This window comes from Oxyura jamaicensis, chromosome 3 (genome assembly GCF_011077185.1).
Source record: "Oxyura jamaicensis isolate SHBP4307 breed ruddy duck chromosome 3, BPBGC_Ojam_1.0, whole genome shotgun sequence".
Taxonomy (NCBI): Eukaryota; Metazoa; Chordata; class Aves; order Anseriformes; family Anatidae; genus Oxyura; species Oxyura jamaicensis.
The window spans coordinates 625,623-652,746 of NC_048895.1; the positions used below are offsets into that span (position 1 = coordinate 625,623).

General features: G+C 44.2%; 2 long non-coding RNA genes across 3 annotated transcripts; both read left to right on the plus strand.

Moving 5' to 3' along the window:
- The first annotated feature begins 938 nt into the window (after positions 1-938).
- LOC118165124 lies at positions 939-22,332 on the plus strand. Its single transcript, XR_004749887.1, has 3 exons — positions 939-949; positions 3,884-3,886; positions 22,217-22,332. It is a non-coding gene; the product is annotated as an uncharacterized LOC118165124 (long non-coding RNA).
- On the plus strand, positions 12,230-20,658 carry LOC118165123. 2 transcript variants are annotated; one of them, XR_004749885.1, is made up of 3 exons: positions 12,230-12,364; positions 16,751-16,878; positions 18,584-20,658. It is a non-coding gene; the product is annotated as an uncharacterized LOC118165123 (long non-coding RNA). The 2 variants fall into 2 exon arrangements; XR_004749886.1 differs by having other exon boundaries at positions 12,232-12,364; positions 16,751-16,860.
- Positions 22,333-27,124: the final 4,792 nt, after the last annotated feature.

Consider the following 27,124-nt stretch of genomic DNA (forward strand, 5'->3'; position numbering starts at 1 on the left):
CCTCAGAGTCCTTCGGTAAAATCCTGGGCAGAAAAGCCAGCTTTAGTAAATTCAAGGAAAGGGTCACGTCCTAACAAAGAGCACTGTGATTCAGACGCAGAAATCTTACCTGTTATGTCTGTAATATACAATCGATGTTTGTTCATTGTCTTTGTCTGAGATAAGAAGCTGTGAAGCGCCTGGCTGGACATTATGCCCCTTCCCCCCTTCTTTTCTATAAATTGTTAAACTGTTTTGGCAACATGCTGGGCCGACATGACCAAAGACGGAAAAAGGAGTTGAGCCACAATGCAGAGGAAGACTACGGCCTTCATCTCCACGATCACCAGAGAGACTGACATGACCCCCTACCAACAGTGTGCGCAGTTGCAGAACATATCTGGACGTGTTCACCAGGCTATAAAAGGGGACTCTGGAGGGGGGGGGTGTGCGCAGCATTGGCAGAGCAGAGACTCCCTGGCCGCCCAGCACTGTTTTGCTTGCTGGCTGCTTACTCAATAAACTTATTTGTATGATTGAAGCAATGCTCTCTGAAATTAATTGAGAGGTAACTTATAACAATGTTTAGCAAAAAATAAACTCACTCATCCCAACTGTTCACAAATTGTTTCCCACACGTGACTCACTGTAAATGAACAGAATGTCACAGGAGCATCACAGCGGCTGCACGTCAGCTGGACAGCCTAGATGTGGCCGTGGCACAGCCCCGTTGTGTCTGTGGCATGGCCTGGTTGTGGCAGTGGCATGCTGGCACCCCGCAGCCAGCGGGCCCAGTGGCGTCCTGCTGCTCTTGAAGAATTCACTGCCTTGGGCATTGGGAAGGGGGACTGTGCTGGCTGGCGCTCAGCATTTTTCTAACAAAACTTTTAACAAAACAAAATAATTTTTGTGACAGAAAAAAAAAGTTTGAAAGCATGACCTTGCCATCAGAAAAAGAGAATGTGTTATTGTCTGGGAGTATATTGTTTTGGAGCCAAAACAATAGTTTACAGTTTATAAGTTTACAGTAATTCATGGTGCATGTTCTTCCCATTCACAGTTTGTTACACAATGTCTCATTCTAGAAAAGCTATAAATCTCCAAAAATTTTCTAAAATTATTTGTCATGTGTTGCAAGTTGAGTATCTGCAGCTTCCAGAGAAGAGTGAGGTCATTCCAGTTCTTCCCTTCCACTGCCGCAAATTAATATGTGCAGTTAGCTAAAAAAGCACAGAGCTAAAATATTGGCTTGCTTTTTCCTTTCTTTTTTTTTCTTTCTCTCTCTCTCTCTTTTTTTTTTTTTTTTCTTTTTACTTTAATTGACTTAGAACAACAAGAGCTTTCAGTTTGTCTCTTCTGGCAATCTCTGATCTTTCCATGTTTTTGTCTTTTTCTGCTTTGTTAAAACAACAACAACAAAACTGCTTTTGGAGATAAAACTACTGCGATTATTTGGTTGCTCTAACGTCTTATAACATTTGTGATAACTAAGTAAGCATTTTGGTGCCTAGCACCTAACTGCAGAGCTTCGTGCATTCGCTGATTTAAAGTTTGCCAGGAATTCCTCTGCCGAGAAGCTCCACGGAATATAGATTTCATGACTTGAATCACAGTGCTCCAGGACAATGCTCTTTCTCTCCCTCTTAGAAGCTGGAAAATGTGGTCATGTGAAGAACTCAGTGATTCAGCACAGTTTAACATTTGCATAATTAGTGTTTTTTTTTTGTTTGTTTGTTTTTTTTTTGTTTTTGTTTTTGTTTTTAATTGTATGCTTTAATCACAGAATCAATGTTATTTGAACATGTCGGAAAGGGAAACAGTCCTGAGTAACGATGCAACCTCGATGCGAGTATAATCGTCCTCCTTTATTGCATGTTCTCACAGCGTATATATAGGCAACTAACTACAGCATGCGCCGATAACAACTTATAATTGGTCTAGCTTCTCTGTGCACTTGTCTCTAGCTTGTTTCCTCATTATCTCTAATACAAGGACGTGGGAAACAGCACAAAGCCACCTGCGAATTCCTTTCCCTCAATTCCCCCTTTTTATTTACAACCAATCAAATGCTTTCTATATATTTTTCTATCAAGCACTGCAAACATTACAATAAGCAACAGGGTGAAAATCACATGCAAAATTACGATTGTAAACTAGCGTGCCTACTAGAATCTACATCAGTCAACAAGCCACTAAGCACTAGGGATGGTGCTTCGCCGCGATGCTACTTCTCATTCACACAGCACAATCACACACTCACACAAAGAGGCCTCTTTCACTTTTCATTCATACCACAAGAAAATATCACTTAAGATAATTTGTCTGCGGCTTCAGGAGGTCCTTGTCTACTCCCGTGGTGAGCGGCTGAGAGTGGAGACCCCTCTGAGGAAAATGCTCGGGGTGCACCTAGGGGTGTCCGTTCCACAGTCGATCCCACAGCCGAGCAGAGCTGCTCCTGGCACAAGGAACAATGCTATTATAGTTTTGTATAATTACACCAAAGTGATGCATTGCGATAAGGAGCAAGTGTGACATTGACAATTTGTTTCATGGTTTGGTTTTTGGCCATGTAATTGAACCTTACACATGATGTGGCTGTTATACTTCCCAGGATATCTAATTCCTGTGGCTCTAGGAGTGCTCGCAGCACGTAGACAGTCCAGTCTTTGTTATCTGCCAGGATCCCCACCAGACGTGTCATAAACAGGTCATTAGCACTAGCCAGGGACAGGCACATTGCTTCTTGTCCTGTCATGTTGGCGAGGCTGACCCCAATGTTGCGGCATGGTTGGCTGGAGACCCAGGGCTGGCAATAACCGATGACAGTGGCGATTGTGAGGAGGAGGCCAACCATGGCCTTACCCCTGTGCTGGTACCCATCTCGGTCCGTGACCTGTGGAGACACAAGCATACCCTCGACCCCAAGTTATTAGAGGCTGGGGTCCCTCCCAAAGACCTGTATTTAAATTTTTTACCATCACTAAGGCCTGCTCTGATTCTGGCACCCGTGACAGTGCGGAATTCATACTTTTGTAATGTTTTACTATGGGTGGTACCTCTTTGTGAGGATAGGGTAATGCTAGGTGATTCATTATGTAAAATGCCTTTCCCAACCTGTTCTGTGGTGTTTCCTGGGTGTCTCTCCCTTTTTATTTTATTTTATTCTTTTTTTTTTTATTACTTTTTTTTTTCATTTTTTTCCTATTTTTTCTTTTTTTCCTATCTTATTTCCTTTTTTTTCTTTTTATTTTTTTTTTTATTTTTTTCTTTCCTTTTTTTCTATTACTTTCCTTTTTCCTTTTTTTTCTTTTTTTCTCCTTTTTTTCTTTCCATATTTTTCTTTTTTTCTTTTCCTATTTTTTTTCCCTTTTTCTTTTTTCCTTCTTTTTTTCCTTATTCTTTTTTTTATATTCTTTTCTTTTTTTCTTTTTTTATTTTATTTTCCTTCATTTTTTCTCCTTTTTTTTTCTATTTTTTATTTTTTCATTTTTTTTGGTCTTTTATTTTTTCTCTCTCCCCCTTTTTATTTTATTTCTCTTTTTTCTTTTTTTTCCTATTTTTTTCTATTTTCCTTTTTTCTTTTTTTTCTTTCTTTCCTTATTTTTCTTTATTTCTTACTTTTCTCTTTTTTTCCTATTTTTTCCGTTTTCTTTTTCTTTCTTTTTTTCCTTCTTTTTTCCTTCTTTTTTTCTTTTTTTTTCTTTTTTTTTCCTTTTTTTTCTTTTTTATTTCTTTTTCTTTCCTTTTCTTTCTTTCTTTCCTTATTTTTCTCCTTTTTAAAATTTCTTTTCTTTCCTTTTCTTTTTTTTCCTCTCCTTTTTTCCTTTTTTTTTGTTTTTTTTTTTTTTTTTTTGTTTGTTTGTTTTAGAAACAAACATAAGAAGTTATCACGGATCTGGAGTAGGAAGTTTGAAGCCTTGGCCGAGCTGCCGTCGGCAGCGCCAGCAGACAGACTGGTGGGCTGAGGGGGGGGGGGGGGCGGCCCGGAGGTGGGGGGTAGCAACAGCGGCAGAGCCGCTCGGTTCGGCGGACGCAGCGGAGCGAAGCAGAGGGGGAGGCTCGGGGCCGGGCCGGGGTGGGGGGTGGTGGCGGGGGGGCAGCAGCAGCGGCGGAGCCGAGGGCGGAGGTCGGTACCCCTCCCCTCCCTCTCCTGTGGGCAGTGCAGGTCATCCCCCCTGGGCGTCCTGGGGTGTTACTTCCGCAAGCGGCTCAGATCTCTGCTTTGACCTGGCCCCGCCAACTTCTGTCTTTTCCGCGCCCGATGGTGGGTCCGGCGGGACTTCCGCATGATTGAGAGGGGCATCCCCAGAGTTCTCGCCCGCAATGCGCGTTAAAAGTCAGCAACAGTTCTGCAAGGGCTGCCGCTCCTAGTGTTGACATCTGGGCCGCGGCGCAGGCAACCTCCTTCTCCACCTCCATAGCCTTTAGTGTCTCTAATACCGTTCGTCACAACTCACAGACAGTTTTCACTTCCTTTTCATCTTTTGAATCCCCCGTTATAGTCCTTTCCCACATGGTATTCCCGAACTCCCGCCATTCCGTAACAGGGAACAGCAAGGCAGTCTCTCTAAAATGTCCCCATCGTTGTCCCAACTTGATCAATTTGATCAGTTTCTTTCCCATTGTCTTGATACCTCTCTTAGAGAGTATTCCAGCGAGCAACAATGCCACAGCCCCCACTTCGATGGCTGTGCTTCCCCTGAGAGGTAGGGAGCGACCCTGACCCGTATCTGCCAAGCAGCACCCTCTCAGCCGTTTATTTTCCCAGTCCCCCTCCTCTAGCTGCTTACCGCAGTCTCGGAGAACTCAGTCGAGCTGGACTATCTGGCACGTAACCATCCTCTGCTACCAGATGTCGGAAACGGACCGGAGTAACGATGCAGCCTCGATGCGAGTATAATCGTCCTCCTTTATTGCAGGTTCTCACAGAGTATATATAGGCAACTAACTACAGCATGCGCTGATAACAACTTATAATTGGTCTAGCTTCTCCATGCACTTGTCTCTAGCTTGTTTCCTCATTATTTCTAATACAAGGACGTGGGAAACAGCACAAAGCCACCTGCGAATTCCTTTCCCACATGAACCCAGTCCTTGTTCATCAGTGAACTGAAGAGATGAAAATGTGCTTCTAATGCTGTGTGTAGATGGTAGGAGGTAAATTCACTATGGGCATGAAATTTGTATTTGGAGGTTGGAGGCTGGTTCTGGTGAGTAGACACATTGAGATATCCAGCCAACAGCAACCAGTGGAGGTTTGGAGTCCACCTTTTGGTGTCCAGCAGTGTTGAAAAGCCTCGTGCAATACATGTGTACCAAATTCAAACTGGCTCCTGTTACAGTTAAAATGTTAATATGCTTATTGTTTGAATGAGTCAGATCTGATCTCTCTATTACTAGGGGTTCTTCTGAGATTTAAAAAAATAAGCCAATTGGTAAAGGGGCAAGCATTGACACTATTCACTGTACTCAGTGAAAATTTTCACTATGAAAAAAATTTAAAGCTCCCAGAAATTAAGACAGTTCCATATGGGGTGTGATAAGAGGCTTTGCTCCTCAGAAGTTTCTTCTCCTAATTTTTGGAGTGAATATTACTTGGAACTACAAGCTAATAACATGTTTTACAATTGGAACAAGATTTTTTTCCCATTTATTTTTGATCCATCTTTGCATTTGCTAAGTCATCACAATACAAAACTGAATGATAAGCCTTGGATGATCTAACATTTCCTTCCGCATGTCATGTCCCAGTCAAAATCTAATGAGTGCAATGTTTTTGGTGCGTGTAATTGCATTGCTACATGTTGGCTAATCTTCATGAACTAAAATTCCTTTGTCTTTTATTAAGAACAAGCAGACGGTATAACATGGAGGTGAAAGTACATTAAATAATTTCTCCTCTGAGTTTTAGGTAAGCAAATACATCTAAATAAATACATACTTTTAGGAACTCAAGTTTATATGCAACTGACTTTTTACCTATCATGAAATACAACTTCTCAAATGATTTGTTTATGACTTAATGTAGCGTAATGGAAAACAGAAATCACAATAAACTTGCAGCAATGATTTCAGCTTGTGTAGGGGAACCATTGTGAAATCCTATGACTTGTGTTTTCTAACAATGTGACAACAGTAATTTCCCAGAAAGTCTGATGATGCATTTCTGAAAGCTGATGCTTAAGGTAGATTAATTTCCCAAAAAAGATTTGCTCGTTCAGCTTTCAGGATCTGAAGTAAAATCTATATAAAGCAGTCACATAAGGAAGGAAGCAAACAAAGAGACAAAGCAGTAAACACTTATCACAGAATTACATTTAAATGATCACAGCACAATGTGATGTGCTTAGTGAGCTGAACTTCAGACATAAGCACAGAGGCAATGGGAGTGGGTTCATCACTCACTGAGGTAAATCTCTCTTGTTTAGCTCCCCAAGCCTTTTTAGCTGCGTGCACATGCAGGTAACATTCATGCCGGCTGTAGTTAGTTATATCCGTATGGAAGGTTGTAGCAAAAACAAGACAAAAGAGAAAAGGATAACCTGGAAAGTAATGTCACTGCTGTGTGTACCCTGAGCTGTGCAGCTCTGGCCCCCTTTCTGTCTGGTGCTGTGGGTAGAGGTGGCAGCGTGGCTTCCAGGATCCCAGTACTTTTGATCCCAGGGCTCTAACACTTGCTTTTAACTTTGCCAGGCTCCCACCCAAGGGCTCCAGATTTCCAAGGGAGCTGCCTCCCTCAGGATGCCCTTCCACTGTTAGCATTCAGATGCTCCTGTGGGTGGGGAAGGCAGAAAATGGCTTCTTTGGCCTTGGACAGGGCTCAGGAATGTGCAGTGCCAGCTGGCCTGGGAGCAGGAAGGTGGCAGGGCAAGGGAAGTGTGCTCTGCCTGGACAGATGTGGCCTCTGCCAAATGGACACGATCTGCTGAGCACGGCTGGTGGCGAGTCTTACAAACCCCAGATAACCTGTGTTCACCAGGGGCTTTGATTTTAACGGATGAAAGCGCTGAGGACTATGAGCTATGGGCCTGCAAACCACGATCTCGAGGGCAAGCGTATTTTCTAAATTTCATGTCAGAAGGATCACACAAATCATATTCTGATGTTCAAAGAGCAGGGATTTACCCTAACATACAACAAGAGGTATGGAACAGAACTGTGGTCAAAACAATGAAAAGCCATGACACGGCTCATTTGCTTTGGTCTTTAGACTGCAGTGGAACAGGAGGAGCAGGAGGCAACGGCATTTCTGCACTGCCAACAGGCGAAGCCGTGTTGGTCATGGTTCGCTGGAAGCTGTTTGCTGTTCCCTGCCTGCAGTAGGTCGAGGGGCTGATGCTGTGAACAAACTGCTGCTTTCTGCCGCCTGCACTGAAACACGAAGCGCAGCCACCTGGGCTTCACCAGACTTGATGAACTGGCACGGCTACTTTTCCTGTTCAGTCTGAAATTTTAATGACAGAGATTAAATTACGAAACTTCTCCACTTACTTGCATCAATACAACACTTCATAATGATCCCAGAAAAAAGGGTAGGGGAAAAGTAAGAGAAACTAGCCTCCTAAATAACGTATGGGTGAGATAATGATTTCCGCAGCACAAGATACCATTACTGATTACCTGTCCTTTGGACCAAATGCTTCAAATGGTGTTTATAAAGTGCCTCCCTTCTACCTGGGCAGGACTGGGCTCACTGAAAACAAGGGTCTGCAAAAAATGGAGTTACTGTGGGTTAGCTAGGAGGATGCACTACAGAAATAAGCCCAAACTGCCTTCAGGGGCTGGCATGACAGTATGAGGCCAGGGGACCACCTGGACAGGGCACAGGATCCGGCCCTGGCCCTTGTTGGAGCCCAGCTTCCTGCAGACGCTGGAAGCAGCTGAGTGAAGCACACACACAGCTGGGTGTTCAGCCCTGGGAATCCATCAGTAAAAGCAAAAGCAGCCCCTGGATGCAGAGCAGTTTGGGGAAACAGGCACACAAGTAGAGCTGGGCACAAATTGCCCCCTGCTCCTGCTCAGGAAGAGCTGGCTTTTATGGAAGAAGAGAAAAGTAGGAAAAAATAAAAAATAATAAAAAAGAGAGATGGAACTGAAGGGGGGTATTAACAAGGGTTTTTCTATTCAAAACTCCTGAATTTAATCAATTCTAACAAGAATTCTTTTGGAAAGCTCCTAACCACTGCAGCACAAGGCATCAAAATGGCTTTCATACAGTAAAAGCAAGGGGCAGGACAAAACAACTGTCAGAAAAAGCCATCAGATTCCCTTCTGCCCTGTGTACAGAGGGATAAACAAGAATTTATGGGTGCAAAAAAATCTAAAATAGAAGGAACATGAATTGCATGTCCCTTGATACCTTCCAAAAGGAAATAGCCCAGAGAATGAGAAAACTGTAAAAATATTTCCCCACTAAGGAGAATGCAGGCTGTGCTTGCAAACAACTGAACTGTGTGAAGAAGTTTGGGGCAGGCTGTGGAAGCCCTTTTTGTGCTGAGGTGTTGCTGCTTAACTTGAAACCAGAATAAGAAAGCAGAGATGCTTTACGCAATAAAAGCAGGAAAAGAGCTGCCTTGCTTCCCTTCTCCAAGTGCCACAGTGCAGGGCTGAAGCAACACTTCCCCATCTCCCAGAATATGTCATCAACATGGTTTTAAGTATCAGAGAGGTGCAGACAGTGAGGCTTGGAGAAATAATTCTGGTCCTAAGGAAAAATGCACACGAGACAAGTCATAGGGCTCATTTCGACAGTGCAAGTTGCAGATGAAGTATTCTACCAGCTGAAATGAGATTCTTCTTTTTTCTATTGTTCTCTGCTCAGCTTGCTTTGTTTTGGGTTCTGTCTTACTGTGTATACCCTAAGCTCCCTTTCTTTGACTAAACAGTGTGTTCATACTGTTGTTTTCGCTCACCTTGCCACTCCAAGAAACAATAAATGAGGAAGGAAACAGTTGCCTAGGATGACCGTAAGCTGAGCTTTGTTAACATTGAGTGACCACACAGATTGCCTCAAACCTGAGCACAGTTTATAGCATTGAAACAGACTTTAAATAATGGCTATATGTTAAATTTTCTTTCTGTAAGTGAGGCCTTGAGTTCTTTAGTACAAAAGAAAGAGAGCAAAATTAAGAAATGAAATCAAGATAAAACAGAAAAACACAAAGCAACTGCTGGCCACTAGTGTTACCGAGATTGTTCCTTCTTTTATTTTTTTTTGCAAACAAATCACTGCAGAGAGCAGTGCAGTAATTATAGCCTTCAGAAATGGTTCAGGTTTTTCCCAATAGACAAGCATGACAAAAAATAATAAAAAATATTTTTTACTAACACAGCTGGTGTTCAGATGAAATTATGTGGTTAGCTTTGAAACAGTATTAAAAGAGAAATTTTAATTAACCTGTACCATGGAGTTAGAAGATAATATCTGATGCATATAACAGGCATACAGACAAAATATGATAAAATAATTATTTGCAATTAGATATATGCATTACAGACAATGTTGTAATTAAAATGTACTTAATGTCACAGGAGGTCCATTATTATCAAAATTGTAGAAGGATTGTGGAAACAATGTGTGATGACTATACTTCCCTCTGGGAAAAAAAAATCCTCAAAATCTACCAAGAGCCCAAAGTGTTTCCTACAGCACTTCTGTTTTGGGTGCTGGTGCAGTTGAATAGCTGCACCCCTCCAGCACAGTGCCACCAGACCATTGCTGCTCCCAGAGCACTACAGTAGATGGGGTGGGTGCTGCCTGCTGTAGCCCCCAGTCCTGCTGCGATGCCCAGCAGCATCCAGGGGCCCAGAGGAGTTCCAGGTGCCAGATGCTCCCACCAGGCCCGGTATATTGGTGCTAACGAAGGGCTTGGCAAGCCTCTCCCTCTGATTAACGTTGTCTCATGCAGAGCCACCATTTGGGGGCTACTTCCTACTTCTTGGGCTGACTCTGAGCTTTTCTCATGGCCACTGTTTGGATTTGTGCCCTTGTGAAATTCCTCTTGAAGCAATGGAGTCTTTGCCCAAATGAGAAAGGGAACCTAGGCTCGTTCCCAGGTGTGCAGTTATCAAGTGGCACATCACTCTAGGACAGACAGATAGTGGCATTCAACCGTGATGAAATTAATGTTTCTTTATGGAAATACTTACTTTGTCACGTCATAAATATTAAGCAAAATTGCTGCAAAAGGTATTGAACTGAAGGAATAGCTTGAGGGGAATGCCCCCCACCCCCCAGTTTATAATCTGCTGCTTCTTTATCTCTCGTAGGCTTCTCCGCTTCCCAGTTTTCAAAAGAACAAAGAGAATGTGCCAAAGCTGCTTTGGGATTTCAAGGAAAAATAATGAGAATTCATTGCTAATTAGGGCTCCAATTAATATATATATATATTTATATATATATATATTTGCAGGGACACTGTTAATGAACTTGTAAATTACAGCTGCAGACTTGCATCCCTATCGAGATCACTGCTGTTTGATTCAGTTTGGATCAATGAAAGCAGCAAGTGGAGGATGCATACGTATGGGCTGCAGCCACCACTTGGCCCCCACAGCGGAGTCAAACAGCCCCTGCTGCTGCGGGCTGCCTCGTCTGCATTTTGGGCTCAGTGGGGGTATGCATGGCATACCAATGATTGTGGTGTACGTTGCAAAATTGCCTACAGAAGCTTGGTGCTGCTGGAGGAGTCTCCCTGCTCTGCAGCAGTGCATTGTGGCTTCCAACAGCTGCAGACAAAGTGGGATATGCTCCAGCTCCCAGACCAGGCATTCCTGCCAGGGGATAGACAGAAAAGTAATAATTTCAGGGAAAAATCACTTTATTTTTGTACAGTTGCAAGTTCAGGTAGGAACCAACCAAAGCCAAGGTGAGCTCTGAGACAAAACCTTCACCCAGCATAGCAGATGCTTGTGTGAGCCTTCATCCTTTATTTTCCTTCATCCCCCTTTGCCAGGGAAACATCACAGGGTGCCTTGTCCCAGCCCCTACTCTCCACTTTCCATCATAGGAGAGCATTTTCTCCTGGGAGAACAGCACTGAACGTTGGAGGGCAATTAGCAGTGGGTCTGAAACACATCTGAAACCTGATCAGAGGCTTTCTAGCCACAAGTGGCAAAACACGGGTAAGTTCCATGTTAATTGAACACATTTCCCTCTAAACTAACACTGAATAGAAGCACACAGAGGTTGGCATTGGCAGGCAGCCCTGGAGATGCCCCCTCCAAGCCCTGCTGCAGCCCACGCATGGAGAAGGTTGCCCAGGACCATGCCTGGCTGCATTTTGGGTGTCTCCGAGGCTGAAGGTTCCACAGCCTCTCTGCACAACCAATGCCAGTATTTGGCCCCTGTAAAGAAGTTTGTTCATGTGGTTAACTGGAAATTCCCATACTTGTCTAGGCATTTTCCTCTCTCCCAGGGTCTGAAGAAAGCCACAATGATGGAAAGAAAGGAAAGAGAAGAATATTCCAGGCTCCTGGGTAAGTGCCTCTCCCAAAATCAAACACAGCTAAACCATCAAGGGATCAAAGTGAGCAAGGACAGTGCTAACCCCTGCCCTCGCTGAGGCAGTATGTGCAGAGCAAGGGCATGAATTGCAGTGTGAGCACAGGGAGAAGAGGAAACGTTTCATCTCTGCTCCAGAGCCCAGAATTAACTTTTATTGTTCCCCCCAGCTGTGGAGATTTTGTTTCTGGTAGCGTAGCACAGCTGATAACATATGTAATGGAGTCATTCAGGGACATCTCTGAATACTTTTCCCACACATAGAAATACACCTGAAATTTTCAAAGATAGTATGCTCATTAGCCAATTTAAAAAGAAAAGAGGGAGAAAAAGGGAGCAAAGCTTATGAAGTTCAAAGACTGCATAGGAAATGGACAGGAAAGTACACATACATATAAAATGGTGTTGACATTTCTGAAATAAGATATATGTTTTATCTATACTATACCAAACCCCTTTAAGATAATGTGATGCTGTGTAATAGCTGTAGATTTAGACACTACATCAGCTTTAAACAATTTTCTAGAGAAAAAGCACAATTCTTACCAATAATATTAGTCTAGTACTTGACAAATTATTAGCATACACTTCCTAGCTATGCCTAATATAGGAAAAACTGCTTGCTGGGGAGAAGGCCTTATTTCACTCTACCAGATTCACCTGCTCTTTATGCTAAGCAGGGGAGGAGGCAGAGTCTTTTAAAGCATAGAGTGAGCAGCAATGATGAGCCTCAGTTGCTTTGATGAGTGCCAGCTGGGGCCCCCGTGGGCCTGGTGGCTCCATTTAGGCCCAGGCCTCTAGCTACTGGTTTGGGCTGTGCTGTGGCAGCTCTTCTGATGTCCTCACTCTTCCTTCTGAATGAAGCTGAGACCTGCGCTGAAGGTTGCATCTTGATCCTTGTCCTGCAGCTGTACCTGCTGCTTACACCCCAAACCTCATCAACAGCCTCAGGTAGGGATAAGGGTGGGCTATAGCTCTGTTTGGGAACTGGGGGCTGGGCCCAGGGGTGGATGCTGTGGTTGCCCTCTACTCCTGCAGACAGCCCCTGGCCTGGCAAAGTCACAAACCTCACAGAATAGTCTAGGTTGGAAGAGACCTCCAAGATCACTGAGTCTAATCTCTGACCTAATGCTAACAAGTCCTCCACTAAACCATATCCCTAAGCTCTACATCTAAACGTCTTTTAAAGACCTCCAGGGATGGTGACACAACCACTTCCCTGGGCAGCCTATTCCAGTGACTAACAACCCGTTCAGTAAAGAAGTTCTTCCTAATATCCAACCTAAACCTCCCCTGGCCAACTTTAGCCCGTTCCCCCTCGTCCTGTCACCAGGCACGTGGGAGAATAGACCAACCCCCACCTCACTACAGCCTCCTTTCAGGCACCTGTAGAGTGCAATAAGGTCACCCCTGAGCCTCCTCTTCTCCAGGCTAAACAGTCCCAGCTCCCTCAGCCGCTCCTCGTAAGCCTTGTTCTCCAGACCCTGCACCAGCTTCGTAGCCCTTCTCTGGACTCGCTCAAGCACCTCCATGTCCTTCTTGTAGCGAGGGGCCCAAAACTGAACGCAGTACTCGAGGTGCGGCCTCACCAGAGCCAAGTACAGGGGGACAATCACTTCCCTGGACCTGCTGGCCACGCTGTTTCTTATGCAAGCCAGGATGCTGCTGGCCTTCTTGGCCACCTGAGCACACTGCTGGCTCATATTCAGCCAACTGTCAACCACTACTCCCAGGTCCTTCTCTGCCAGCAGCTTTCTAACCACACATCTCCCAGCCTGTAGCTCTGTTTGGGGTTGTTGTGCCCCAGGTGCAGGACCCGGCACTTGGCCTTGTTGAACTTCATACCGTTGGCCTCGGCCCATCGGTCCAGCCTATCTAGATCCTCCTGCAGAGCCTTCCTACCCTCGAGCAGATCGACACATGCACCTAACTTGGTGTCATCTGCAAACCTCGATGGGATGTGGGGACTGTGCTTGCACCCTAGGCTTCACATGAGCAAACCATCCCTTGTGGTGTGTGCTGGCAGGGGAGACTGGGAGAGAGACATGCTCTGAAGGGTCCTGAAGCACCCCAGAACAGTAGAGAAGTCCAGGCTAGCTGGAGGAGGTGGTCAAAGCTTCTTAGGAGCCCTTCTGAGGAAGAGCTGTGTTAGTGCTTAAAAGTGGCTCCTGAATGCATGCATTTGTGTCCCCCAGTGTGAGCTGTTCCCATCTGCAGAGCTCTGGGTGAAGGTGAAATATGGGGTTAGAAAGTAGAGAGCAATTGATTAAGAATGAACGTGTTGGCAACACTCATTGCTTAATACGTGCTACATTTGCGATGTACTGTGCCTGTGCTGTGCTTAGGCCTCCAGATAACAGGAGCCCCTGGGACCCCAAGAACCAGATCAAACCAACCTTATGGTTTGGATTGTGACCAAGGGCTCAGAGATAAGGAGGACTGTTCATAAAAGGACAAGATAAAGAATGTCAAACATGCAAAGCCTTGAGATAACAGGAGCCCCTCAGACCCTGAGAACTGGACCAAACCAACCTTATGGCCCAGATTGTGACCAAGGGCTCAGAGAGCATGCACAAGGAGACAAGGTGAAAAGTTCAACCCTGATGAAGACATCTTACTTCATCCTCATGACCCTCAGTGCCCACCACCAGAAGGCACTGCGCAAGTGCAGATGGGAGGAGTTTATGGAAATGACTTATTGGAGCTAATTTTAATACCAAGTGGGGATAGGTTATGCATATGTATAGGCATACTGGGAAACTTCATGCGTATGTAACTCTTTACTGCATATAACCAAAGCAAGTTGCCGCATTAGGGTGTGCACAAATTCGGTGGGACTACCCTCACTGCCGCCCAGTGCTGAATAAACATACCTACTTTACAGTCTTACTGATTGTGGAGCTGGTTTTCTGCGAGTCAAAGGCTAGCCTGTAGCTTGTGCCAATGGGTCTGAGCGCATGTTATGAGGGTGTTTTCCTTCTCGTCTTGCAGCTGGAAAGGTACAGATAGATCCCTTCGGCACCCACTTGGCATCAGCAGTGGTGCTACTGGCATGTCCTTGTCTTGGTCTGGAAGCAACGCACCGTGAGGTCTTTCTGGGGTATTGATAAAACAATTACCTGTCTTGGAGTTTGCCCTTTTCTTGTGGGGATCCAAATGAAGCAGAGTGCCCTGGTGAAAGGCATCCTCAGATGGGCAATGAGATTGCCTGAGTTCCCCAGAGTCCTTTGCCCTGATGCACTTGTTTCTAGGATTACCTAACCAATCTTTGCCAATCTCTGGCAAAGTTTAGCAGTATGAGAAAGTTATTTCCTAATTCTGGGTGCTGGGGTGCACCTGCAGGCATGCTCTCAGCTAGTAACGCTGAAAAAGGATACTAGGAGCCCTGACTTAGTGAGTCTGTGTAATTCTTGTTTAAGGAGATGGCTACCTTGGCGGAAGTGGTGAACCTGCTCCCTCTTGCAGGGCATTTTGACTTCCTGGGTGTTGATCTTAAGTGCAAAGGTAAAAGAAAGCAAACAAAAAAAAGGCACCAAGCCAAAAATCCTTCTGCTGGGAAGTGTCTTTCAAGATGCCTGGGAACAAAATCTGGCAGGAGAATTTTTTGTGTATGCTGGTAAGTAGTCCTTGCAGAATGTGAGCACAATCACAGGGCTGGAGGCAGTGCCCCAGCCCCTCAGCAGCTGGTGCTGGTATCTGCTGCGTGGGAGGAAGGGATTTCAGCATACCTGGTAATTAATGGGTAGAGGAAGGAGGATCTAGGTTTTCATGACAACCATAAAACAACCAAGTGTAAATTAAACTCTGCTAGGAAATGAAATTCAAGGAGCAGAAATAGTTTCCTTGGCAAGCTGAGAATAATGCTGGCAGCACTCAGACTGGTTGCTAAGTGAGAGGGCAGAGCAAGGAAAGGATATCAGTAGCTGTGATTATCATTGCTACCTTAACAAATGTATGCATTCAAGGTAATACCATTATGCTTCTAAAACTGTGAAGCTCCACACTGTATTCTTTGTACGTACCCCAAGTAAGGGAATTGAGGGTCCATAAAGTCTTGGTATGCATGTTAGAAATAATCTGTCCATGGTCAAAACATATCTGTTTATTCCTGTTGGTCACCAGGAGGGTTTTTTCCTCCTATAAATATGCAGGGATTTTTTATTATTTTTTTTTTTTTTTTTTCATGGTTCAAATGGTTGGTTGCATGTCTTTTGGTAATAGCAGCATATGGTTGGAAAGGGAAAACTTGTAAAGAACAGCTAATTGCTGGGTTCTCAGGTGGTGTAAGTCACAACTTCAATTAATCTGTCCCCTTACATTGAGCATGTGGGACCTGGTCCAACTTCCCTGGACATGGAGGCAGAGTTTTGCTCTGGGCCAGGTGGACACAGGCTCAAGCCTGTGCAAAGGGCCTGCTGGAGGAAACTGAGCAAAGAAATGGGAATGACTGTATTTTGGTTCCAGTCCTAAATCATTAACCTTTGGCTTGATTACATTTGTCTTCATAAAATGTTAAAGTCTATGGCTGGAAAAGTACTACATGAGTGAGTAGTTACAGAAAATGTTTTTGCCACAAGTAATGCAAACTGCCAGCCATGTTAGGTTTTCTGTGCATCTTCTTGGACTAATGTGAATGTCGTGTCATCGTAAGAAACCAAGACATAACAGAAATGCTTTAACAGTTAAAGTTGCTGACTAAATTAAGTGGACTGCTGTTTTAGGGGCAGATAGTCCTTTTGGTAGGCATGACAGGGCAGAGATCCCTTAACACAGTATTGCAAAGCATAGCTCTCCTTACAAAGGGATGTTGAAGGTGTAGGTCCCACTGAGCTGGGTGACTCATGCTTTGCAATCCAATCTGGGAGTAAAAATAAGTTTTATCTCATATTTATCTCATATCCTTGTGGAAGCTTGTCTGTCCCAAGGTGCAGTGCAATCCCTTGAGGATAGAGTTCTGCATATGTTATTTCTTAAATGTAGTTCCTGCGTTACCAGACTCCAGCACAAACCCTCTCTTCCTGCTTGCTCTTCATCCCATTAGTGGATTTCCCTTTTTCCCATTGAGGCTTGCTCTTTCATAAGCTTTCAAGCTATTGTGGAGAAGTTTGCCCAAAAAGATAGATGATTCTTAAACATACCTCTCTACTTAAGAGGATCTTTGCATAAATACAACACAGGAATTGCCATCTGTTCATGACTTTCACTTGCATCATGAACCAGGAATATTATTTCAGCCAAATGGTTACATCTTTGCTGCTTATGTTCTAGGATGAGCTGCAAAGATGGAATGGCAAGCAGATGCAGCAGTCTGCATGTGGAGCCCCTCTGATTTTTTGGGGGGACTATTGCATTTAATCCCAGGATTAAGCTGTCTAAAGGTTGGTGTTACAATGCCAGTAAGTATTGCCATGGCAGAAAGGTGATCTAAGGGCCTCTGGATGATAAATTTGTGGCTGAGGAACAGAATGAATTAGCACCTCTAGGCTGGGTGCATTTCAGAGCACTGGTCGTATTAATGAGGGTGTGGAAACTCACACAGGATGGCTTTGTGTGTGTTAATTAATCTCCTGCTGCTGTGGGTTTACTCAGCTCATGGCTCTGAGATGCTGTGCCCCCTGGCTTCTGACTGTGCAAAAAGCTCACTGGTAGTTCTTAGGGCTGTTGTAGGATCTGATGACGACAAGTCAACTGAGGTATCTTAATTGCCCTGGAGGAACCAGATTCCCAATGACAGACCACAGGACAGATGTAGGCTGTGTTGAAGTTAATAGAGGTAAACATCCAGCACAGAGTTCTTAGGTTACTTGTAAAATAAATTAAGCCAAGCAAAAACTGCTACTTAAGTACATAAAAATTCTCACTCTACCTCTAGTTTCAAGCCCTTAAAATGGCTCCATCACATGGTATCAGGGCATTGCGCTGAGTGCAGCAATTTCTTGAAATCTGGGAACTGGGTGCCAGAAAATCTCTAGGAATGAATTGGGAGTGTTCAGGCTTCATCCATCAGCAGCAAGGGGTTCCATGAAATCAGAGCTCACTTCCTGTAGCCTGATGTTGCCCAGGTACAGGACAAATTGAAACGTGCCTGTTACATTTGTGCATACTTGCAGAGCTTGGCAGGAGCCCTAGTATTCAGGCTGCTCCTCAACATTGAGCCATTTGCTTACTGTGGGTCCTCACTGCAACATCAAATATATATATATATGTATATATATATAAATACTGTATGAGGAAGTTGGGAAAAAAAAATGATTTTTTTTGAGTTTGGTCAGGTGCTGTTCTTATATCTGATGTGTACACTATCCTGAGGTCTCACTTCAGCATGTGTTTAAGTGTTGTCTGTGACAGTTTGACTTCAACATGCAACCAAGTACTTTGTGTTTGTGCCTCACTAACAGCAGCTAGCTGGTTGTTGGACACCAGTGTACCAACATTTAGATGTGTCTCTTTAAAACAAAATAACCTTCCCGGAAATGGACAAAGACAGACTACTTTGCTTATGTAGTATCAACAGGAGCATCTTGCCAAAAGAAAAAAAAAAAAAAAAGAAAGAAAAATCCTGAACTTATTCTAAGTTAAAATATCAAAACATGTATATTCTGCTAAATTCTGGTATTATAGAGGGGACTTGGAAATTCTGCTACTTTTAAGGAGGAACTAGATTAAATCTACATAGAGTAGGTTTTTGCGTGCTATTGAGACTGCATTTAATGGTGTTCAATGATTAACTTTATCACAGAATGAATAAACACATTAACTTCTCAGATACCAAAAAGTATTGGGCTTAACTGAAAAAGTAATTTTTCACTTTTGCTGTTTTTTCAAAAGGAAAGCTTTCAACCACTTAGAGTATTTCATTTTTAAAAACTGAATAATAGACCTTCAAGAGTTAAGAAGCCCCAGCTGAATATCTTCCTAGTTTTTTTTTTTTTGTGTGTGTGTGTGTGAGATTTTCCATTAAAAAAAACAAGAGCATGCACTTTGTTTTAAAATATTTTTAGCTGTATATCTGTGCAAGGGTCTGCCTTGGGAAGCAGAGTTCTGGGGAGGGAATGGAGTAACAGCTGTTATTTTTTTATTTTTTTTTTATTTTTTTACCAGTTATAAAAGCAGTCCTTCAGCTTTTGCTATGGCCCTGGGTGACCTGGCTTGGGTGCTCCTTGGTCCAGTTCAGCCTTCAAGCTTCTGCCTCCTGTTTCTGCCTCGGCTCTTCCATGCTGCAGGGGCAGCTTCTGCCTGCTCCTGTGCTCCCAGCAGGACCTCATCTCCCTGGGGCAGAGAAAATGGGAAATGGTTAACTCATGTGGAGAGCCTGCAAAATCAGTTCTCTGCTCAGTCACTTGTACAGCCAGAAAGGCTTCAAATTTTGTTTGTAGTGTAAAAGACTCTTAACTGCCTGCTTTAGTCCATACCGTTGCAGTACACTGTAATTTGAATTACTGTTTGGTTTTCTGTGCTACAGTTGCTGACAGCTCCATACAGAATCCTGGTTTTAATGTTCATTTCAATATTTAATTACTCTGTAATATCACAATAATTACTGTGTATTTACAGAGGAATTGCATGGCTGTCTGTACTCTGTAAACCAGTGTTGACCTCATCTGCAAACAAATAATTATGCAGCAAACATACCTGTTTAACTTAAACAGTTATTAGCAGAGAATCAGGAGAAATGTAGAAAGTGCTGTTGATTCTTTCATAATGCCATGTACAAAATTCTTTAGTTCCTTGATTTCTTTTACTGACAGAACATTAGATGATACAAACTGGTACCAGGAAAAATATTTCTATAGCGTTAAATGCTGATAGAGCTACCTCTGAAGGCACCATATAAATACGCAGTGCTTCCTAGCCCTTTATTTCTACAGCTGGCGATCAAGCAAATGGAAACATTTCCAAACAACTTCATGTGTGCTCTGGTTGTGTCTCTGCATTTGGGGGCCTGTTCTAGGAATTTGGAGGAAAACCACAAGGTGGCAATGTGCACAAGGAAATAAAGCCACCCAGATCTGCCTTGAAGCCACAGCACTTAAAGATGGAATTAATCAGCCTCGAGATCTAACAGAGCTCCTGTGTTACAGGTAGGATTTCAAGCATCTTTTCCACTTTAGAAGGATTTTAACTAAGAGTATATGTAATGGCAAATATCTCTGTACTGCTTTGTTTCATGCTGGTGGATATCTGCAGTAAATGTTTTTTTCTTTCCTTTAGGTTCAGATGCTCCCCAGTGAGTACTGGGGAAAATGTTTTATTGTCACCAGTCCCCTGCCTGGTCATCTGTCCTGGTGCACCTGTCCATGCTCCAAGTGTGGGGATGCTGAGCACCTTCTTGACCCACTGACACCTTTCCCATCCCTTCCTTGCTTTGGGTTATCCTGAGCTGCGGGAGCAGCCTGTGCCTGGCTCTGACTTCTGCACCCATCGAGTGGAATGCTGAGAAGGGATGGGCAAAATAGTGCTTGGGCTGGTTTGAGGAAACCTGGCTTCCCTGTCAGTGTGTCTCTGAGGTGAGGGGTCAGACCTCTGTGTCTTGATGCAGGACTGAGAAACAGAGCAAAACCTACCCTGCTTTGGCTTGTTGGAAGATGTATGTGAGCTGCAGGGAATTCTGAAATCAAAGCTCAGTGATCACCTTCCTCATAGGAATGTTTTTTCTTAAGGAAATATGATGCTCAATGTCCCTGTTGCCAGGTCCTTCAAAGCAGGCCTGTTTTGTACTCAGCCCTGTTATGTACCCAGTCCCTGAGGGAAGGCGCGTACTTCTCTTCCTGCTTTCTTTTTGGAAGTCAGCTCATCCACCTGCAGCACAGAGAGCAAAATCAGTAGGATTTAACTTTTGCATACATGCTTCTTGAGGTGCAAGCTGAGGCATTAAGGTGTGTTGGTGGGATGTGATTTGGTCTGGTGCAATCTGGCACAACAAGTGCAGTGAGTTACTGTTTGCTGATCCGGGGGCTTCGTGCTCCCTGTCTCCATAGCTCTGCCTGGAGGAGCCCTGTCGGGAAGCTGGCTGTACCCGCTGCCCTCCAACAGCAGGTGGCATCGTGGCAGAGTGCCCTGGAGGGAGCTCAGCTTTGGGACTTTCTGGGCATGGTTCCATGCAATAATATCTTTTCCCACCAGTTGTGACAGATCTAAACTTCACTTCACATTGGAAGCTTAAAAAGGAACTGTTTAAAAACCAATCCCTTTTCTAGCTTGTTTGCAAACCAGCTATCCCCAAAATACCAGTGTAAGGCTTCCAAATAGCCAGCTGGCTGAGGAGAGCATGGGAGCATGTCATTGCTCTGAACCTGGTAAGGACCTGGGGCTTTACCAAATAGACTTCATGTCAGAGTTGCATCATTAAGTAGCAGGAAACAAGCAGAGTGTGAAGGCAGTAATACACCCTGGCTGTATGGAGAGCAGGACCAAATGCCTCTGCAGCACAGAAGCATGTTTTTTTGATAGCATTGATAGCATCTCTTTGGCCATCCAGCACTATCTGCCTTCTCTGGGGGTTCCTACCCCATAAAGGTCCTGCAGACATCATGTTGGGGATGCAGCTGCACCACTGCCACCAACTTCCAAAAAGGCATGTAAGGCCACCATTAATCCACAAGGAACCACTCACAAAGCAGCTCTGGATTCTCAAGTCTTGATTCCCCAGGCACCTGCCCTGCTGTGGAGATCTGGCAGCATGAGGCAAGATGTGAGCAGGACCAGGGCATGCTGCTGCAGTGTTGGGCTCATGGCAGCAGAACAGGCAACTGAGGCCATCCTGCTGAACCCCAGGCTACCCCTTGCTCTTATCTTTCCTTTCCCAGATTTTCTGGCTATGTTTTTCAAAATGCCTATTTTATTTTGCTGTTTGAGCTCTTTTGCATGTGGTTGGAGAGCTTCAAAAAAGCATAGCAGTGTCCTTGCAAAAGAATTTACATTTTTGCCGTGAAAAGTCTGCCTTTTAAATCTGTCTCTTAAGATAGTGTTAGTAAAGAGCTCTGCTCAGCACAGCTCCTTGGTAGGAATAGATCAACAGGAGGCAAAGTTGCACACTACCCAATGCATCCATGAGATTTACCCACTTGATTTTAGACAACTGGGTTGTTTTTCTGTGGATTTACAAGGGTTCAGTTCAGCACAGAAACAAACAGTGAAGATGTTCACTTACATTCATCTGTATCCTGCAGGATAGTAAAGCAGGCTTCAACAGCCCAGATGATTTTGAAATGAATTGCAGAGCTGGGTGGGGAAGTCAGTGGCTCTTTTCTAAAGAATAGAGCCCTTAGTGTCTGTGCTGCAACACTATTCCCCTTTTGTCTATCTGTCTTTAGCTCTTTGTTATGTCAACATCTGTAGGTTTGAGTAAATAGCATAAGGGGAGAATGCATATTGTACTCCTGTTAAAGGAGCGGGGCTGGGTGGGGGCCAGATGACTGTATGAACTGTGCTGTCTCTGTAAAGCAAGGAGGTCTGGAGTAAATGCATACATAGGACTTCCACAGACCCTAATTTTATGATGAATTATATTGCTTAGTACTTCATTGACTACATCCTTGCCTTGTGCAAACCAGTATAGCCCTTGTGTCAGTCCTTTTGGATGTGTTGGTCCACTGGAGCCAAGTACCTGATGCTTACCTAGCTTCTCTGAAATGTTCATGTCTTCTTTTGTCAGCTCTCTCCAGAAGTTTTTAACTATGCTGGTTCTTAATTATTTAAAACTCTTTTATTTGAATAATTGTGCAAATGTTAGAGCACATTTTATCAAGGACTTTAAAATCCTGCTCTGCTTGCAGCTAATGCTGCCACCTCTCCATCCTCCCCCCAGCCAGTTCCAAGGAAAATGGGCAGAGCTGAAGTCCCAAAGCTAAGGAATTCTGCTATTTTTGTGAAAATACATTTGAGGGAGCGAGGGACGTGGCTAGCAATGGCTGAAGGAAAGGCTGCTGTGTGAGTTTAGTTTTTGCAAGACCTCAGATGTGGTGTGAGAGATTGAGATGCTCACTAGCTCAGGCTTACAGAGCAGCTAAATGTCATCCGGCTCCAGGAGGCATTCAGCATGAGCACGGTACCTTCACCATATGATTTGCTGTGAATGGGGAGCAGCTCGATGGTGCTGAAATCAATCCACTAGTGGTTCCATGCACAGGAAACCAATTAATGAGTAGGTCTTATCTGTTTCAGTGCAACCTCAGAGCATGCTTTTCAAAGGAAACACAAGGTCACAAAAAATATTTGCCAAGTAAATATTGTGAACTATTAACTGGGCTGTAAGAGTAGATTTTGGAAGATGAGGTCCACCTTCTCCATTTAGCTGTTATTGCTCCCTTTGACCAGAGCCATGATATTAACATCTGGGAGTTGACAAAATGCTGGACTTCTCAGATAGGCAACTTGCCTTACACACTGAAGGGCCTGTCTGACCAAGTAGTGTATGTGGGCTAATCTTCCCTCTCACTGGGTGAGATGGCTCAGGGATCTCTGTGCTGGCCTGCCATGCCATCTAGCCTCATGCAAAGTGCATACACTTATTCCGAAGTAGTTCCACATCATGAGAACATGGATCTGTTCAGATAAGAGATGATGCAAGCCCACTGAAATGGTGTGGAGCAAAATTAGGATCTGGGCAGAAGCAATGTGATGTAGAAATATTCTTTCTACTGATGGGGCCTCTGCTGAGTCTTCCAATTTGATGTGTGGTAATGCTGGGTGTGAGTTGGCTTGTGCTGCGCAGGCTTGGCACCCTGGCTAGCGGTGGCTTAAGCTCCTGGAAGTAGGAGATGAGCTCTGTGCCTCTAGCTTTCCTCAGTTGCTTGCCTCTTCCAAGTCCTGGGCTAAACAAGCTGTCTCATATGGATGCACTTTTGTCCCATTTGAAGTTATCTGGATGTAAGCTTGTGCTTAATGTTTGAAATGTTTATGTATTTTGCTGGATAGAAACAGGTCTAAGAACACTTCAATTTACACATGTGGTGTTGACTTGTAGCCTTAAATCGTGTATAGCAGGAAGAAATCCCAAGAGGGGCAGTTTTCTTTCGTGACAACATTGCTGTGGTGCTAACAGCTAAGGGAATGGGTGTTGGTGTTTGGGAGATGTATTTGTACAAGTAAATATGCACGTTTCAGTATTTGCTGAGAACTTAATTATGTTTGATAGCTAATTTAATTTTGTTGTATTTTGACGTTTTTACTTTAATATGCTAGAAAAGAGAGTTCATGAGGGATGGGCTTTCCTTCATTTTGAAAGCAGCCTCTACCTGTCTCTTGTTCTTCCATATTCAGAAATGCTCTTTGAAGGTCTGCTAACCATTCTTTTGGTTGCAATCAATTTCTTTCTCCTCTGGAAGCTTGTCAGTAAATTTTGTTTCCATTGAGCAAAAGGGGAAGACTTTTAAAAGCACAGAGGACTGTAAGGAACCTAATTTCACTGTAAGGTTGGGTGCCTAATTGCCCTTTGTGCCATTAAAAATATGTCTCCATATGTGTTTTGTGTTGTTTGTGGGCTCTTCCCTCCTCACACGGGCAAAAATAAATTGATCAATGTTTGTTACAAAGTTATGAACAAACGTCTCTGGTCTCATTGATGTCAGCCTAGTGTGTTCTTGCTAACAAAATGAGTTGCGAAGTCAGCAGGAGGCTAGCAAGAACACAGAGCGTGGGTTTTGTTTGCATAGCACACAGGGCTGGCCGCTGCTTAAATAACAAACCATCCATCTATGCTCCTACAGATCTGACGGTGGTGATTTTTTATTTTTATTTTTTATTTTTTTTGCATCAGGAGTTGTTGTTTGACTAAAGGGTTATTTGCTGCCTTACTGAGGGAAAACAGTGATGTAAATGTGGTGGTGCTGCACACTGTTTTCCAGTAGACCCGCAGAGGCATGAGCTGTCACAGCCTGGGTCTGAGTGTGCTGCTGGCTGCCCTGGGTCCTGCACCAGCAGCTGTGGGACCAGGCTTGGGACAAGGTGGTTTGGTCACAGCTCCAACAGGACATGCTCGTGGGCTCTCCACAGAACCACCCCAAAACCAAACCCTGTGTCTGGGAGTGTTGTCCAAATGCTTCTTGAACTCCAGCAGCTCAGGGCCGTGCCCACTGCCCTGGGGAGCCTGTCCCAGTGCCCAACCACCTCTGGGTGCAGAACCTTTGCCTAACCCCCACCTTGACCCTCCACTGCCCCTGCTCCTTGCTGTCCCCTCAGGTCCTGTCGCTGTCCCCAGAGAGCAGAGCTCAGCGCCTGCCCCTCTGCTCCCCCTCTGAGGGAGCTGCAGGCCGCCATGAGGCCTCCCCTCAGCCTGCTCTGCTCTGGGCTGAATACACCCAGAGACATCAGCTGATCCTCATACATTTTGCCCAGTGGACCCTTGGCCACCCGTGTAGCCCTCCTTTGGATGCTACCTGATAGTTTCTTATATTGTGGTGTCCCAACCTGTACACACCTGTGTATAGACCAAGGCTTGTCCTGGTCAGATGCTCTGGCTGAGGCCTCATACCAAAGATTGCTAAAGCCAATTCTGGTCTCTGCAGCAGCCTGTTGCTCATCCAGCAGGACTGCTGCTTGGTGCAACACCTGTTATCAATTCTGCTTTATTTAAACTTGTAGCAATATGTTGTGTTTTTTTTAAAGTCCTTTCCTGCTGTTCCAGGTGCTCTCACCTCCCTGCCTGTTTTGAAGCAAAATACATTTGGAGGATGAGAAGATGGCTTGCTGGCTATTCTTCATCTTGCATTTGCTTACAATTCATTTGCGATGAGCAACTTATCTACTGTACTCTTACAGCTTCTAGCTTTTTCCTGCCAAATTTTGACCATTAAGACTTGTAGTATTGACTGTCTTGGATTTTGCTTCACTTATGTTCAACATTTAAAGGTTATTTTTAACATATGTAAACAAATATACACTGTATAAAAATGACAAGGAACTGTGATTATCACTTCTTCCCACCTTTTCCTCCATTTTTCTAGTTTCTGCTCTAACAGCAGGAACCAAAAATGTGCAAAATAAAAAAGATATTTTTTAATTTATAGGAGTTCTTAAAAAGCTCCTTTAGGTTCAGATTAAACTCTACTGCAGGTTCAAGGGAAAATTTAAGAAAATCAATTTTCCCAGGCTGAAAGAGCAAAACCACTGCAGTTTATATAGTGTTCTTTGTTACTTGAATCAATACCTCTGTTCCCATGAATGGCTGAATAATCACTTTCTTACATAATGTTGGTACACAGACTTATCTCCTCCAGACTTTGTTGTTGAACCTGCAGCAAAATATTTTTGATCATTAACAGTTTCTTGCTCTTATCCTTGTTTTATTTTTTCCTGTATCGGAGTCTTGCTCAGAGCTTGAAATGTGGCAATTATTCCCTGCTGTGGCGCTGGCATGAAATACAAAACTATTTTTCAAATTAATGTCTTTCCAAGAAATCATAAGAAAGGTCATGCATAACAGTAGCTAAATGCAACTTTATTAGTTGCTTTGGCTGTGAATATTTTCAAATTGTCTGTTAATCACTAATGTTGGCAGGAGACATACCTATCCTGTAAATATCTTTCAGAAGAAACAGCTTGGATAACAATGCACTTAAGGAAGAGCTGGTTTCTCCTGCTGCCCATCCTGAAGGGTGGGTTCCTTTTTTTTTGCTGTGTGGCTGCAGTGCTGTGACGAGCCCCAGTCCCTTCTGCAGGAGTGAGGGGGATGTTGGAGCAGGGGCTACTGCTCTGCCACGGCATGGGCATGTAGCTATCTGTTTGTGATGGCAGGACACCTCTAGTAGGAGGTTTTCTATTGTCTTTAATGTATCTACTGTTTCCTAATTGTAGCATTGCAAATGTCTTTGCAAGGATATGATCTCTTCAGGAAGGAGGCAGGACATGCCTTGGAAAGGGTGACTAAAAACAAAAGACTTTTTCCTGTTTTGTTTCAGTAACTTATGGTTATTACAGCTTTATATTTTAAGCATCACCTTTTCCACTTACAAACAGTTGCATTATTAATAAGATATTTTTGACTGATAGTAACCTTGGCAGTAGTTGTCAAGGCTAATAGCCTGACATTTCAGATCACCCACAACTAATCAGCTGAGCATGGCAACACATTTGAGAAAGCCATTATGGATGCATGGCCACAGCACAGGGTGTTGCGGCAGCACTGATGGCCAACCTGCAAAGTGCCTGATTTTCCTCTGCTGCGTGGGCACATGGCAGAAAATAACTTTTGAGGGGCTTGGGAGCAATCCAGGCATGAGCGTGTGCTTGTGTGCTTGTGCTTGTGGAAAGTTCACTACAGCACTGGTGAGCAGAGCTGCCTCTTCCAGCTACTGGGAGAGGCTTTCTCCATCTCCTCAGTGGCTCTCATAGGGGTACCTGCCGTGGGGGCTCCTGAGCACCATCCTGAGTGACCTTTGGCAGGGGTCTCTGCAGCTGTCAGCCTTTTGGAAGCTCAGGGAAGCCCGAAGAGGCCAGCAGTTGTACCCAACCTCCAATATGTGGGCCTGGGAGCCCCCCAAAAAAAGAGAAAACAGGAAGAAATTGCTTTGCCTGGCTTCTTTGGTGCTGGGAAGGCAGAGGTGCTCAGGATATTAAAGTGCTGGGTCATGCTTAGTGCTGAGGAGATGGCATTTTGCTCAGGTGTGGGTCAGGCTTGCAGTCAGGCCAAGGGGGAATGAGCTT